Source organism: Lonchura striata, chromosome 7, assembly GCF_050655825.1.
Source record: "Lonchura striata isolate lonStrDom1 chromosome 7, ASM5065582v1, whole genome shotgun sequence".
Classification (NCBI taxonomy): domain Eukaryota; kingdom Metazoa; phylum Chordata; class Aves; order Passeriformes; family Estrildidae; genus Lonchura; species Lonchura striata.
The window spans coordinates 31,590,917-31,601,411 of NC_140709.1; positions in this window are offsets into that span (position 1 = coordinate 31,590,917).

Below are 10,495 nucleotides of genomic sequence, written 5' to 3' on the forward strand. Positions count from 1 at the left end.
TTTCCTTGGAGTATTTAGATAGTATTTGTAGCAGCCCTCAATTTATTTTATGTATTTCAGGGTCAAGAACATTTAGTTCCTGTCTTTGTGAGCAGCGGGCTCTTCTGCTTTTTGAGCAATGCCTGACAAAATGGTGCAATGGTTATCATGAAATGATAAAAAGCTCTAGCTATTGCAGAGCCCCAGACTCACTTAATAAATGGAACTGTGAATAATTAGAGCTTTATAAATGGTTTCTCAAGAAAAACAATTGTCAGAAGAATGAATGCAGGGAATTGCAGCAGAATATTCAAGCGTGTGTTTTCAGTTTCTTCAGAAGTTATGATTAATAGAGTCATCCCACAGAATCTTTTCAATCTGCTCCTGGCCTGCAGAAAGCACAAGGCACCAGCACTGTCTCAAGCCATTTGAATTATGAGAACTGAACTTTGCATTTTACAAGACAAATGAACTTTACTTTTTAAATTACTTTCAGTCTGAACTTGTTCTTGTGTTTAACCACTGAATGCAGTGTCAGGGAAACAGAATATAGAGTTTCCTTCTAGAGTGACACAATGAATTTAGCACAATTAGGTAGAAATTTGATTTGGTATTTCAGTATTTATCAGAAACTTGCAGCTACCAGTGGTTTTCTCCACTTTTCTCCCCTTGTTTTGAAATTCTGAGCAGTTCCCATTGATGGAAATTTGAGTGTTGAATGCTTTTTCTTTTCTCCATAATGTTTTGCTATTGATAGATAAAAATGAAATAACTATTTCCTAAAATATTTTGTTTCATTTCTCTTACTGAAAGGCTGAAGGGATTTGATTTAAACTCAAAGAATTAAAAAAGGACGTTGGACCAAAATCTTCCCTGCTCAACCACGAAGTATACTTTAGAGAAAGGTAATATTCAGTATAAGCTTATACAAGCTAAAGAGGAACTTATTTATTTCTCTTCATTAAATTCAAGAAGAGACTGTTTATAGTCATACACTTGATTCACAAACTGACCTTCCTTCCTGATTAAATCACTGGGGTTTGACAAGTATTTGCAATTTCTTATCCAGCATGTCTGTAATATTCAGAGCTGTATCAAAGTAATTAAAATTAAATATGTGTCTGAGGCTTAAGTGCTGCTACCTATACCTGAATGCATGCACACTCTCAAAGTGAAAAACTGGTCATGAAAAAACATCTTTTACACAAAACTCTTGGTTTTCTTGTACCAGTGTCAATTTTGTAAACCTCATTTTTTCTAGAACTTCAATGAGAATGTGGAGCGGTCTACTATGAGAATCACTTCTCATAATATTCATCACTTACTCTGTACACAGAAAAATAAAAACAATCCTAATAACTGATAGCCTGTTATTCTCAGTTGCAAAAAAATCTAAAATATTTTAAAGTGGGTACCTGATTGATTTCAATCTATAGTTTGCTGATCTTTCTAAAATGAATGAGCACTTTGGGAAATGTGCTGGCTGTTTAATGCATTTGGAAATGATTATGAATTGCAGCTTCTTGTAGTAAAAGAAACAAGCTTGTGTAGTTCTGTTCAGATTAGAGTGGTGCTATACCCAGTAGCTTCCAGCTAAGGAATTTACAGAAATCTTTTCTCATTTTTGGTTTCCAAGCATTGCCTCTATTTATCTTTCCCTCAAAGGTTATGTGAGTTATAAATTCTGAAAAGAGAAAAAATATATCAGAAATGAGTAAAAAACATAATTCCCGCTTCCAGCCAGGTAAGTTTTGTTCCTCCTCATCTTCCTCCAGGATCAATTCTCTCATACTCTTAATTTTCTGTTCTGATTTTGGCTGACTTATTCCTTCTGTTCCTGGCTCATGTGGACAAACAGACTCTCTAATATTGCCCAGCTCCAGCAAAAATGCTGGTCCTGATTGCATCAGAGATCAGCTTTTCTCCTTACTCGACAGAGAGCCCACAAGGCTGAGCAGGCGGGTTTGGTGGCTGTACAAGCAGGGGCAGGAAAAGGGGCTGTGAAAGTCCAGGGAGAGCACTGAGCTCTGTCCTCCTCTACATCCACCAAAAGCAGAACAGTTCCTGCCTTTGGTACTGCCCTCCTGGCCACACCACTTGTTCTTTCCACTAGAATTCCACACAATTTCCAAAAGTCCAGATCTTGGTTTACACATCTCCCTGCAGCATTTAGTCAGGACATCACTGGTTTTAGTGCTGTAGCATCAAAACCAGGTGTAATTCCTGGCTACCACAATGCACACTTAGTCCCCTGAACTAGAAAATCCCTAGAAAACTGTTGCTATAGGATACGTGAAAGCACAATGCGAGTCACTTGCTATTTGCAAGGTAAAGAAGAAAGTTTATTTTCTGACTTTAATTTTTTATATTTTTCTAAAGGTGACATTGGATTGGAGAGTGATGGGCTACCTCTCTAAACATATTGGACAAATTATTAGTATATTAAGTTTCTCCACCCCCATGAAGGAGTGCAAAACAATATGTTGTTTATAGAAATTGTGTGGGAAATATTTCTAACAGGATGTAAACTTAGAAGGCTTTAGAAAATCTTAAGAATCAGGGCGACAGAAAACCACCAGCAGGTAACAGAAGTCAGCAGCTCCTGGCTCAGGGAGAGAAGCACAAAGGAGAAACTGCACCCCCTTCCCCCTGCACTGCCCTGCCTTAGCCCAGGGAGCTGAGTCACTGCTTTCAGTTGTTCCTGCTTTTTATTTACATTGTTTTCCTTTGTAATGCTGCTTGAATCCCCTTCTCCCAGATGAGTTTTGAGACAGTTTGGAAAACCCTGCTTTCGCAGCTGTTTGCACTGTGAGAGAACTATCTGCCCTGAGGCTGGCTGTGTTCATCTGTCACAGACCCCTGAGACGTGAAACTGAAAATTTCCTTTTGAACAGACTCTGTATGGAAAATACCCACATCAAAACAAGAAAGAAATCTGGAGAAAAATTTAATTTAGCCTAATGGTTGCTGTTTATGTGAAAGGAAAGATCAATATTTGTTAAAGACAACAAGCTCACAAATGTCTGGTGAATGGCAAAAAGATTCTTATATTTAGGACATTACTTTTCTTGCCCCTTCCCACAGTAGGTTTTCTAAGCCCTTCTCTCTTATTTACTATTTCTGAATAAAATTAAATTTATTTCATTTCTTAGGTCCCAGACATTCCCAGGGCTGACTTTGTATTAAGAAGACAGATGCATTATATAGAAAAACTTTGGGAATGAATACAGATGCATGAAACATTTCCTGTAATATAGGATCCCCTTATGCCAAACCAACACTCCTTTAAAACTCTGAAATATCCAGTTCAATAGCCTAATTCTATCTAGTTTCTGTCTCAGCCTCGGGTCAAAACAGAAATGTCATTGGAGTGGCTTTTCTCAGGACATTTAGCATTCCAGTTTATTGGACTCATAAAGCTTGATACTGGGTGTCCTAATTAAACCTTAATTCAATACCTTTTAAGCTAAAGAAAACAGTTCTGAAAACTTTTGTAAGGCTTGCTTTTCTTTGTTTTTCCATTATTTAAGAAATCTGTATTCCCCTCTCCTCCAGAAAATATTATTTTAAAGAGAAATATTTCCCTTTTTGGTATATTTCTCCACATTTTCATCATGCATACAAACTGAAAAAAATGTATGAATGAATTCTTTAGTAAGGAATATCCAATATTTTTCTGGTTGACTAAAATATATGAATCTGTGAGCTGTTTATTAGTGTCTAGTGTGAGTTGAATGTGTGCCCACTAGGCTTCTTTTCATTGTCCTGCTTTATGGAGCAGATGGCACTGTCTTCATTTTCCCTTTAAAACAAATGTTCTGATAACACATAAGTATAAATAATCCTATGATGTATATTTTAAGTTTTTCATTACATAGCTTTCTTATTACAAATCAGACAGGGAGAAGATATCAGTAGAATAATTTTGTTTCTAAAAAGACTGAAAATTTCTGTACTTCATAGTCTTTCGATTTGGAGAAAATTAGAAAGAGAGATTCTTTTCTTGATGTATCTGAAGCAAATATTGATTTTGCAGGGAGCTCTCTCTTAAGGTAGCAGTACTGTGTTGCCCCATCTCTTGAAAATGCTGAAGGTGTTCTGGTGAATTCCAGTTTGTCATGGGCAAAATTAAATGCACTTGCCCATCTTAAGGTTTAAGAAATACTACAAGTATTTTTTGGTTCAGTGTTCCCAGTGGCAGATGTATTTAAGGGTAGTACCTAAAACAGTTACATTTTGAAAGAAATTATTTTATCAAGAGCTGGACAAAGCTCCACTGAAGTCAACAAAATTCTTCTGTATAGCTCAATGGGACAGCAAGGTCAGGCCTTCACAGAATAATTTGTATTTCTTGCATGCCCAAAAAGGCTCAGAGGGACCTTATTCTGCTCAGTTAGGTTTAATGGGGGATGACTAACTCTCTTGTTTTGCAGCCAGATATTTGCAGAGGACACGTATTACAAAGTGGAGTGTTGCAGTGAGATGTGGAAGTTTCTGTGGAACACATGGTGCATTCCAGGACATCAGTGCTTCCCATATATGCACAGATATAATTGATGCTCTTTCTTCTATGGATCTCATACTTGTGGTGGTGCAGGGGAGAGGCTGAGTGTGTCTTTACTTCTGACCTTGCAGAATTTTTGTACAGACCTTATTGCTCTCTACAGCTTCCTGAAGGGAGGTTGTAGACAGGTGGGGGTCGATCTCTTCTACTGGGCAGCAACTACTGGGAACAAGAGGACACAGCCTCAAGCTATGTCAGGGAAGATTTAGGTTGGATATTAGGAAAAAAAAAATTTCACTGAAAGAATAATAAAATACTGGAATTGTCTTCCTAGGGAGGTGGTGGAATCACCATCTCTGGATATGTTTAAAAAAAGACTGGACTTGGCACTTGGTGCTATAGTCTAGTTGTGGTTAGGGCACAGGGCACAGGTTGGACTTGATGATCTTAGAGGTCTCTTCCAACCTCATTATTCTGTGATTCTGTGTAATTTGCTCACGATAAAGAGAGGGCAATGTGAGGGTCAGAGCCCGGGGGAGCTCTCTGTGGAAGAGTTGCTGAGGCGCTGTTTCCTTAGCTAGGGGAGAGAAAGCAATGGAGCAGCAAGGGCCAGAAGCAAGGCAAAACCACTGGAGACTGCAGGATTGAAATCCTTCACTGCCTCACAGCATCTCTCCAGACCTCACGCTCAGGACAGAAAGTGATTTCAAGGATAGTTTCCTGAGGAAAGAAGGTTTGATATCACTATAGATAACTTCCACTGAGATCAGTTCTGACTCTGAATTGGTGTTGGCTTTTCCTTCTCCATACAAGCAGGTTTCCTTTTTTCTCCCTATTGTTTAAGAGCAAAATGCTGCTTTGGGGGATTCAGTTAATGCTGGCACTAAGAGCTCACCATATGGCACTTCCATCACAGTTTACATTCCCTCCTACAGTACTCTCAGAAGAGGTTTTTAAAAAATTCAGTATTTTGCTGTTATTCATCCCAAACAGCATTTTATTGTATTGTCAGTTTAAAAGAAGATATGTGTTCACTTATAATTAATGAAGAATCAAATTAATTTTTTAGCAGCACAGCAGTAAGACTGCAACGTACTCTCAAGCAATTCTTCATCTCAGTACTAGTTCGTGGTACTAGTTTTGCCATACTGAACCTAATGAGCAATAAGCAGCAGAGAATTGAAATTTTTATAAAGAAGTAGATCTAAGCCATCTGGTTCCTCAGCCTGGGAGAAAATGAGCATAGAGCACTCCTGAAAATTCCTTATCCACAGAGCACAAGAAAGGGTGGAGTTTTCACATTCTAGAGGAGCAAAAGAGACTTCAGAGGGTTTATGATGAAAAATCGTCAAACTACAGCTTATATGTATACTAAATTATTGCAAAATATTTTTCACAAAAATAAGTTTCTTGTGAATGCACTGTTTACTTCAAATCTCCTTGATGGAAATACTGATATCTTCAGGCCTAAATGGCCACTGTTGTATTGCAGCCGAATTCACAGGGAAGTCTAATGGAACACAAACCCCGACCTCTTATTTAAAGAATCCACCACACAGTTAACAAAAGGCAGCAGACAGAAGAACCTTTACACTGTAGAGAAACTTCCTTTTCATACGTCACGTGCAGAGAAATGTATGTTTCATTAATTTAACACAATTGTTTTCAAAGCTATGATTGTGCTTTATTGACCATAATGCTTGGTGTCTATATCTTAAAAAGGTAAATCTGTGGGGTTTTTTTATCTCACTCGGTACCAATTGTTTCTAAAGTACATGGTTCTTTTGTGGGTATTGTTTTTTCTTGAACATCACTAGGGGATATGATCCATAAGCAAAAGCTATCTAAGTTAAAGCACAGTGTGTTCTGAGGTATGTATGGCTTCATGCATCCCTCTGAAATCAGGAATATGCACTTAGAGACTCTGTGCCAGGCTTTAAATTAAATATAAATACTTTAGAGGAACTAGGAATTGCTGCTTTATGTAAAAATGAGAAAATCCATGATGGAGTTTATTTGGTTACAGAGCATATCAAGATATATCAAGTGTGTCTGTTAATCAAAAGAAAAATTGCTAAAGCACATATATGGAAAGAACTTAAATCATAAGGAGTGATCACATTTAGAAAGTTGATTTCTCTCATTTTTGTGTTATCTGTACTCTGTTGTTTGCAAAAAACCCTCCAAAACTCTCTCTTCATTCACATAATTTTACTGAAAACAATATTTCTCTAAAGTCTTGACCAATGCTAATGGATGGGTTATGTAAATTGGCTAGGGAGGAAGGGGGAATTGGAAATGTATTTGCTTAAAATATGTTCAGGATTGAGACCTTGGGCTGGTGATGTTATGATCCTGATTTATATGCTGGTCTTTACACCTGTATCAGTGACCAGAACCAAGACACAGCTTCAGAGTAAACTACACTTTACAAAACATTACACTCTTTAGAGAAGGGCCAAAGCATAACCTGCTGCTATTCCACCTTTTCCAAATAGAATTCCACCCACAGGGTTAATTCATCATTGCACACTGGTTTCCTAATTTTAGACTGATGGGGGGAGAGGGAGGTGGAATTGGATGTTAAGCAGAATTTTTTCTGACAGCTGTGTACTTTAATCTTGAAGCCTTCTCAATTGATCTTTCAGTTCTTCTGCTTCTGATCTTGAATTCAAATCTGAGTAGTAGAGTATTAATACGTAACATTTGCAATAGTTGTATCCAAACTTTTGCATCAAATAACCTTCAAATTAATATTTGCATTTATATATCTGCCCTCGGGGCTATACCATGAGAGGTCCATGAGTCAGTGAAGCCCTTCTCAAAGTATTTTTCAGATTAATGTTGAAATTAATTAGCAATTAATAATGGGATCTCATTTCCAAGATTTCAAACAGCAGAGAAGAATTACACAGAATAAAAGAAAGATTCAAAATTCTATAAACACAGAAACCTCTTTGTTTCCACAGTGGCATGGTAGTAGTTAGAGTACAGCAATCTAAAAGGTACAGAGTGTTAGACTAAAAGAAACAAATTAAACTGGATAAAATCCACAAAATGTAAAAGTGGCAGTAAAATAATTTTGTAGAGCCTTAGTGTAACTTCATCCCACCAGAGTCCAAAATTTAGTAATGTAATAGGTGCTTAAACAGGAAAAAAAATCAAGTAACAGAATAATATGAAAGCAATGCTCTGATTCATGTTATGCTTGTAAGCAGTAATTAAATTTGTATGAACGGCTTACTTGAGTCTCATTATGTAATAAATCATAAATTTGTCTCCTTGGAATAGCATTATGATTTCTAGATACAGCAGAACCCCCCTTCGTGTTCAGGGAAAATAAAATCCCCAAGGAGCCTCAGATCCAAACCATCTCAATCTGCCATTTTTTATCAGGTGAGTCTGAAACCAATTAGGAATGACAGACATAATTGAATAATTAAATGTTAGCCCAGAAGTGTAAGGGAAGGATTATGAAAATAAAGTTTATTCCTTTGTTTTAGAAGTGACTTGGGTAGGAGTGTTGTAAAATAAGGAATATATAAAGGAATGAGTTGGGTTATGTTTGAAATAACCAAGAAATTTCAGTACAGCCTTCAGAGAATTGCAAAACTTTTTTGATTAGCAGAAGTTGTCTAAACATTGAAAGCAACACTGGGTTTTAGATTCTCCATCTGAGAGTACAGGGTTTATGCATCATCAAGAGGATGACCGACCAACCAACCCCCACAACTAAAATGAAAATAATATTCTAAATCTGGAGATAAAGGTCAAGTATACCTCAAAAATGTACATTTTTTCAGTTAATCATTATTTCATAATCTAAAATCAATAAAGATGTAGTTAGATATCCTTTAAATATAAGGATTGTAGAGGAAAAACACCAACAAAATAGAATTTTATTCTTTCCAAATAGAACAGAGTAATGTATGCTTCTTTGAAAAGTATGGTACTCATTAATCACTAAAATCCTTTAGGAAAGGAAGTTTACTGCCCAATTTAACAGAAAGAAAATAAAGTCCTATAGTGTCAGAGTGCACTAATCCTTTCTTCAAGCACTAATTCCGAACCCACAAGAACAATTCTTTTCAGTACACACCAAAACCTGGAATCCTAAATTCCTTGTATGGTCTTTGCTACATAAGCCATAAATGAATCCCTTTTTTTCCATGGTGGTGTTAGTCCTTAACACATCTTTCAAATAAACAGAACTGAAAGTATGCTCCAAGGAATTTAAGCCTGAATCTTTATTGATGTTTTTCTGTCCTGCAGTTACTCAGCATAAATCCTAGAGAAGCTTTAGAGATGTTTAAATTGAAGACAGATCCAACTTCCAAGCATTTTCCTATGAAATGGTGTGTGTTTATGTGCTGCCCTCTTGATTAGACATGGTTTCAGAAGGATGAAAAAACTTCCCAAAATATCTGATAAGAATATTTCAGTGGAAATGTTGCCAAAAGCTGACACTAAGGCTATCAAGTGTGAAATGAAAATTAGAAAGTCATTGGACATTGATTTGAATTAACTCATAATGACCTGGTTTATGTTTTTGGCCTCTGGAAGGATGATTAGAATATAAAAACAAGTTTCTGTGAAGGGCATAGGAATATTAATGAACTATTCAACTGAATATGAGCAGGAAAGCCTGTTAAGGTCTTCAGGAAACAATCACCTTTAAAAAGTTGAAGTAGACACTGGAATAGGATGGAAAGACCAGAAGAGTATAAAAGGGAAATGCTTGAATTTCAGAAGCAGGAACAGTGGCATGTCTATATCAAAAGCCTTTTCAGCTTTTAAAAGTGTAACTTAATCACAAACTAAGAAATAAAGCAGCATATGGTATTGTGGATTATATCATGTTGGTGCCTCTGCAAACTGACTGAAGGTCAGGCTGTAGGAGAGAGGCAATGAAATTCAGTGCTTTTCCATTTTAAGATTCTTGAGTGCCCCATATAAATATTTGTGTTGTCAGTGGAGCTGTAACTGTTGGTATGGGCTGAAAATCTGTTATGTCATTGTGGTTGAGAGAATGTTATTCTTTGGATATACTTTGTAGGAATTAAAACCTGAAAATCATTATGTACTCCTGAAGATATCCTCAAGAATTAAAGAGGAAATTGGTGTTTATTTATGGGCTCCACCTTTGCATTTCTTCAGTTTCATTATCTTTGCATTTGCTAATGGAAAACGAACCACCCTGAATGAAATGATAATCTAACTCCAAGGACAAAGTGTCTAAATTGGATTTCTTTTTTCCATAGTATTCTAGCTTTGAGATGATAATGCTCTCAAGAAAGGAAGAAACAATAGAAAACTCAAATGCTAAAATAAACATGTAATTCTGATTTAAGTAGTGTCAAGCTTAGTTCCATAAAAGCACCATCAGTTGTATTGATAGCTTCTTATTCGAAGGATGTTACCATATTCATTGTTCAAAAGATTCCATGAAATCAGATTTTATAGAGACAATATACAGGCATTTTAGAATTCCATGTATATGAATGCTTAATTCTGGGTTTTCAATGGATTTTAATGCAGTTTTTATGGGATTAAAAAAGAAAAAATCCATATATTTCAAGAAAAAATTAAAATGTTAAAATTAGTTTTAAATATGTGTAATATTGTGAAGAAAAGATGTTATGGTATGTGAGCTGCAGTATATTTTAAAGGAAAAAACAACAGTTTTGAAAAGCAAGGCAATCTTTATGGGATATTTCTGCTTAGATATTTGGCATTGAATATGCTGTCACTAGGAGGGTCTTTATTTGAGAGAAGAAATGTTTGAAACTAATAACCAAAACCTCTCTAACTGACCCCTGGTAATTATAATATTGATTGAACATGTTAGTCATTCTGCTCTTCTTTTATTCATTAGTTATATGGTGAAAACAAATGTTGCATGTAAATTTCTCCTTAACTGACAGTCCTTAGTGTGGAAGGCTTTATATCAGTTTCTTATTAAAAGGATATATTTTCAATCCTTGGAATGGATAAAAACCCTTAGTTGTCAAC